Source organism: Eutrema salsugineum, unplaced genomic scaffold (assembly GCF_000478725.1).
Source record: "Eutrema salsugineum unplaced genomic scaffold, Eutsalg1_0 scaffold_11, whole genome shotgun sequence".
NCBI classification, from domain to species: domain Eukaryota; kingdom Viridiplantae; phylum Streptophyta; class Magnoliopsida; order Brassicales; family Brassicaceae; genus Eutrema; species Eutrema salsugineum.
In genome coordinates, this window is record NW_006256901.1 from 10,476,885 (window position 1) to 10,483,326 (window position 6,442).

Sequence of the window (6,442 nt, forward strand, 5' to 3'; positions counted from 1 at the left end):
AAAGCAAAAAAAATAAAAATATGAAGTAAATATTTCGGTGGTGATAGGTTACACGATTTCTAGGGCTCCTAAGACATGTATTTATAGTGCTCAAGACCTCTCTGGACGTCACTTAGGGTTTCTCCAAATGTGGGCTTCAGAAATGGGCTTTTTGGGCTTGGAGGTTGAAGGCCGCGGTCGGGACAAGTGTGACCGCGGTGGATGAGTGATTTGCCGCGGTCGGGATACTCCTAACCGCGGGAAAATGCTCGTTGGCCGCGGGTGGAAGTGCTGGTCAGCTGGTTTACGGGACATCTTGCTCTTCGCGTATCTTTTGATTGAACCGTTGGATTGCCAAGCTGTAAAGTGCACTGGAAAGCTGATACTTCCATCTTTAAGGTCCCAAATTTGAGCTGGATCAGACGGTGAGAAGGCCTTAAATCAGGGGTGAACTTCTGACGGTTTGACTCTGAGCTGAAATCTGGTTTTCTATCCATTTTGTTAAGCTTTTCCCTAAGTTACCTGAAAAGAGTCTTGAAACTACAAATACTAGAAAAACGTAATAAAAGTACTTAAAAGCAATTAAAAACATAGAAAAAGTATTTCAAAACGATCCATAAAAGTGGTCAAAATACGGTGTTATCAGTTAGACCTTCTTCACTTATGTTCTCAAAGATTTGAGAAGGTTCCTCATACTCTCCTACAAAGTGCATTGGCTTTTGAGTGGTGCATATCAACTTGTCCAATTCACTCCTCAACTCCTTAACTTCTCTAGTGAGCCTCTGTTCTGAACTTGAACCTTCAGATCTATTTGATCTATCATAGTCTTCACCATAAGTGTCATTGCTCATTGCTAAGTTCTCCACTAGTTCTAAAGCGGCATGAATCTCCTTACCCAGTCCCATTGGAAGCAGTATCCAGCTGGTTTCTAATCTTGGGAAGAGCTCCTCTATAAAGTGTGCTGAGAAGAGAAGCCTCACTAAACCCATGGTGTGGGCATTGGTTTGTGTAGCTCCTGAATCTCTAATATGCTTCACCAAAACTCTCATTGCTATGCTGAGTGAAGCTAGAGATTTGGTTCCTCATTTTTGCTGTTCTGGAGGTGGAGAAGAACTTAGATAGAAAAGCTTGCTTGCATTGCTCCCAGGTTTGAATGGAGCCTCTTGGAAGATTCTTCTCCCATTGGTGAGCTTTGTCACCAAGACTGAAGGGGAATAATCTTAGCTTGAAGCTGTCCTCAGAAGCTCCATTTATCTTTGTCAGGTCACACCCTTTATCAAATTGATCCAAGTGTTCCAAGGGATCTTCTATTGCTAATCCATGGAACTTTGAGTTCTGGACCATATTCAACAAGGATGCCTTCACTTCAAAGTTGTTGTTTTGCACAGGTGGTGCCTGAATTCCAGCTCCATACTAATGAGCATTGGCCCTGTCATTCTCTCCAACATAGACTTGTGGCTGCTCATATCTCCTTTACTGGTGTTGGAAGGGCTGATGTTGGTGGTGCACCTGTTGTCTTTGCTGTGCATTGGCCTGATGCCTCTGCTGATGAGCTGGAGCTTGTCCCTGGTGGACATAAGCTTGCTGTTGATGCACATGTTCCTGATGAACAATACCCTGATGTAATCCTTGACCAACTCCATTACCAGCTGCATTACCAGCTCCATTACCCTGAGCCTGTTGCTCCTGAACCGGTTGTTCTATGTCAACCACATGCTCTCTTTGGTCTTCCATATCAGCCTGATCAATCTGTCTCCCACGTCTGTGATATGTTCATAATTTGCATCACTTAGGTTGCATAATTCATTCCAAATCATGTTTTATTCCATGCATTTTAGGTCCTTAGGGTTTGTTTTAGAACTTAGGAGATGCATTAGGTCCCAATGAGTCTTTGCATGTTTTGAGTGTTTATCAGGTCTATTTGGAGCTGAAAAGATGAATCTAGGAGGTGGAATGGTGATCAGGGCTTGAAAAATGGTGAACTTGTGTTTTTGGAGGTTATTGGCCATTCTCGCGTACAAGGAAGGTTTTTACCGGCCATTTTCATGTACCGCGGATAGACATTATCGGCCAAAACGCATACCGCGAGTGGATTGTATCGGCCAAAATCTCCGGGTGCAGACACATTTCCGAAATCGCCTGTCCGGGGAACCTTTCGGTCCGATTCAGTTGGCGGGTGCTTCATCAATGTTGGAGAGGATTGGATCACAGTTCCATAACAAGTGGAATCATGGAATTCGGACGCGTGAGCAGAGAGTTAAGCTCGTCGGAAGAAACCCCTGTCTCGCTGCTGTTTTGGACCAAGCCGATAAGCTCTTAAGAATGCGAAGGACGGTGCACTTCCAGGCCGATTCAGTTTCCGGGGCCTTCATTAGACTCAGAAACATTTGAGTCCTCTTTCCAGAACATCCGAGATCATTCAATTCGGAGCTATGAGCAGGAAGATACGGTCTCCGGAATGGAAATATGTATAGACGGCTCTCTCTGATCGTGTAAATGCATTGCAAAGATGAGCCCTCCAAGAAGCCTTCCACTTCCCAAGCACCGAAGCTTCCTTCACCAAAGTTAGAGATATATGAGTCCTCTGTCCTCTGCAACCGGAATCACTCAATTCGGACAAGTATATCGTGGGTTACACTCTCCGGAATGCGAAGTGGTCCAGACAGTCCTGAATGACTAAGTTAAACTTGCCGCGATGGAATGCCACGGTCCACACTTGGCCGTGGCAACTTTTGCACACCCTCGGCGAATGACACGATCTTCATGCCACGGTCTACACTTGTCCGTGGCAAACAAACACTTAGTTGGGAGGAACTTTGCAAGCATTCGGCGATTGACATGGCCTGAATGCCGCGGTCTAGGACTTGACCGTGGCAACTTTTACACATCTTCGGCGTTTGACACGATGACTTGCCACGGGTTTTGGACGAAGCTTGTTAGACCGTGGCATCAAAATGCAACCAAGAACACACGAGAAAGCTTTGACACGGTCAGGTTGCCACGGCCACACCAAGAAGACACTTGACTGTGGCAAACCCTTCTTCACCCACCAAGACCGGGTCAGTACCCGGTTTGTTCCGGGTTGACCCGGCTCGCCCAAGACTCCTATATATTGTTTTTAGACCTAATTTGGAGAACAACTTTTATCTACTTTTAGTTTCTGTTCCTCTTTGGTGAAAAACCACTTGATACACCTTGTTTTTAGAGTTTAATATCGATTTGAAGTTTCTTTTCATCTTGTTCCATCATTTCTTATCATCAAATCACACTTCTAATCATGATTAACAACACATATTGCAAAGGATTTAGTGTGTTGATCATGATTAGTGAGTAATCCCATATTAAGGTCTTAGATATGTAGATTAGGATGCTTAAGTGGTAGATTAGTGAGCTTAGGGGTTAGATCATGCATATTCCATTCTCTACAACTTGTTCTCTATGCTAGATCCATACAAATCATATGTGGTCTAGATTCTGGGCATTTCATGCACCAAAAGTGTTTGATGAAATGCCTGAACCAAGGTTGTAGAGGTTTAAGTGTTATTCATCATGGGAGTGATTGTTTATATGCTTAAATGACAGATTAAACTGATTCTTAATGCTTGTTAACTCATGTTTCACTGATGATGATTGGGTTAGAAACTGTCTTAGCATAGGAGTTAATACCTTAAAGATGTTTAAGTTGAATGGTTTGCTTGATCATATGATTCATTAGCTCATTAGTTTATCACTGAAGGCACCCTAATCCACTATCATGTCTAAGACCTTTCTCATCATCATTCATACATTCTCATCATTTGTCATTGTTTAGTTCTTGCTTAATCATTTCATTAGTCTTTAATCCTGTTTAAGTTTGTAGTTGTCTCTAGATAATCAAAACCCACTCTTGTTGGCTTGAATTAAGAACTTGATCACATAGTTTAGTGTCTAACACCACATCTGGATTGATAAACCTCTTTGTGCTACTTTGAAAAGGGGATTGATAGCCCTGAGACCCTAAAAAGTCTTGTCTATCAATTGGCGCCGTTGCCAAATTGTGGTTTGTTTAGCATTAAGCTCTGATCTGTTCTTGAGATCAAGTGCTTACTTTTTTGTTTTTACTGATTCCTTTCAAGTTCTGTTTGTGATTTCAGGTGTATGAACACCAGGTCTAGATCAAGAAGCTGTGGTCCTCCTTTCCCTCTCAACGACAATATCAATCTTCTGGTACCAAGGAGGAGAAGGGACGGACGTGGTAGATAAATTGATCAGACTGAGATGGCAGAACAAGGAGATCACGTGGTAAACATAGAACAACCAGTTCATGAGCAACAGGCTCAAGGTAATGGAGCTGGTAATGGAGTTGGTCAAGGGCTTCATCAGGGTAATGTTCATCAGGAACAGGTGCACCATCAACAAGCTTATGTCCACCAGGGACAAGCTCAAGCTCATCAACAGAGGCAACATGCCAATGTTCAGCAAAGACAACAAGTGCACCACCAACCCCAGCCTTTCCAACACCAACAAAGAAGATATGAGCAACCCCAGGTCTATGTTGGAGAGAATGACAGGGCCAATGCTCATCAGTATGGAGCTGGTATTCAGGCACCACCTGTGCAAAACAACAACTTTGAAGTGAAGGCATCATTGCTGAATATGGTCCAGAACTCAAAGTTCCATGGGTTAGCAATGGAAGATCCCTTGGAACACTTGGATCAGTTTGATAAGGTGTGTGATCTGACAAAGATAAATGGAGTTTCTGAAGACAGCTTCAAGCTAAGACTATTCCCATTCAGTCTTGGACAAAGCTCATCAATGGGAGAAGAATCTTCCAAGAGGCTCCATTCAAACCTGGGAGCAATGCAAGCATGCTTTCTTATCTAAGTTCTTCTCCACCTCAAGAACTGCAAAACTGAGGAACCAAATCTCTAGCTTCACTCAGCACAGCAATGAGAGTTTTTGTGAAGCATATGAGAGATTCAGGAGCTACACAAACCAATGCCCACACCATGGGTTTAGTGAAGCTTCTCTTCTCAGCACACTTTATAGAGGAGCTCTTCCCAAGATTAGAAACCAGCTGGATACTGCTTCCAATGGGAATTTTCTGGGTAAAGAAATTCATGCTGCTTTAGAGCTAGTGGAGAACTTAGCATTGAGCAATGATACTTATGGTGAAGACTATGACAGATCAAATAGGTCTGAAGGTTCAAGCTCAGAACAGAGGCTCACTAGGGAAATTAAGGAGTTGAGAAATGAATTAGACAAGTTGAAGTTGGTAACTCACAAGCCAATTCATTTTGTTGGAGAGTATGAGGAACCATCTCAAATCTTTGAGAACATAAGTGAAGAGGGTCTCACCCAAGAGGAGCTTAACTACATTGGGAATCAGAGGTTCCAAAGATATCAGTATGGTAATGCAAATCCAAACCTTTCTTACAGGAACACCAATGTAGCTAACCCACAAGACCAGGTCTATCCCAATTCTCAAGCTCCACAGAACTTTGTTCCCAAGAACAACTTTCAAGGGTCATTCCAACAAAAGAATCAGTTTGCTCAGAATCAAGGTTTTGGTCAGCAACAGCAACCATTTCAAGGTCCTAGTTTCAGTTCACAGCAGCAAAAGGCACCACCAGGGTTTGGTCCACCACAGTTCCAACAGCAAGCGCCGGTTCAACAACAGTTTCAGCCACCACCGGTTCAACAGCAGCCACAGATGGGTACAGATATGGTTGGTATTCTGCAACAACTACTTTAGGGTCAACAGATCTTTGCAAGCCAGAATGCAGCCACGCAGCAGGAAATCAAGGAACTGAAGCAGAACCAGGCCTCAAGCTCAAGGAATCAAGGTCACCTACCTGGAAAACCAGAACCCAACCCCAAGGAATATGCCAAGGCCATTACACTGAGGAGTGGAAAGGAGTTACCTGGTATTGAGAACAACAATGTGATCATTGAGGACAATGATCAAACTGAGGGGGAGGCAGCCTTAAAAGATGATCAAGTTGCTGAGAAACCAAGGACAGAAAAGGGTAAAGAGGTAGCAAAGGAATCAGAACCAGAGAAGACATATGTGCCACCACCTCCATACCAACCCAAGCTCCCATTTCCAGGGAGATTCAAGAAGCAACTTGTGGATAAGGCAAGAGCTGTATTTAAGAAGGCACTCAAGGAGACACCACTCACAATGCCTCTCATTGATGCATTCTTAATGATGCCAAAGATGAGGAAGTTCTTGAAGGACGCCATTCTGAACAGAACAAAAGAGCTTCAAGGCATGGTGGTACTAAGTCATGAATGCAGTGCTATCATTCAGAAGAAGTCCATTCCAAGGAAGTTAACTGATCCAGGGAGTTTCACACTCCCTTGTGCCATTGGACCTCTTCTATTCTCTGGATGTCTTTGTGATCTAGGAACATCAATCAGCCTGATGCCATTCTCCATAGCAAAGAAGCTGGGCTTTAGAGTCTTCAAACCTGCAAGGATC

General features: G+C 43.5%; 2 non-coding genes across 2 annotated transcripts; one reads left to right on the forward strand and one right to left on the reverse strand.

The window, feature by feature from the left end:
• Positions 1–961: 961 nt before the first annotated feature.
• Positions 962–1,068, forward strand: LOC112090016. The gene has a single exon (XR_002901375.1). It is a non-coding gene; the product is annotated as a small nucleolar RNA R71 (small nucleolar RNA).
• A 3,799-nt stretch (positions 1,069–4,867) lies between these two features.
• On the reverse strand, positions 4,868–4,974 carry LOC112090171. Its single transcript, XR_002901519.1, has one exon. It is a non-coding gene; the product is annotated as a small nucleolar RNA R71 (small nucleolar RNA).
• Positions 4,975–6,442: the final 1,468 nt, after the last annotated feature.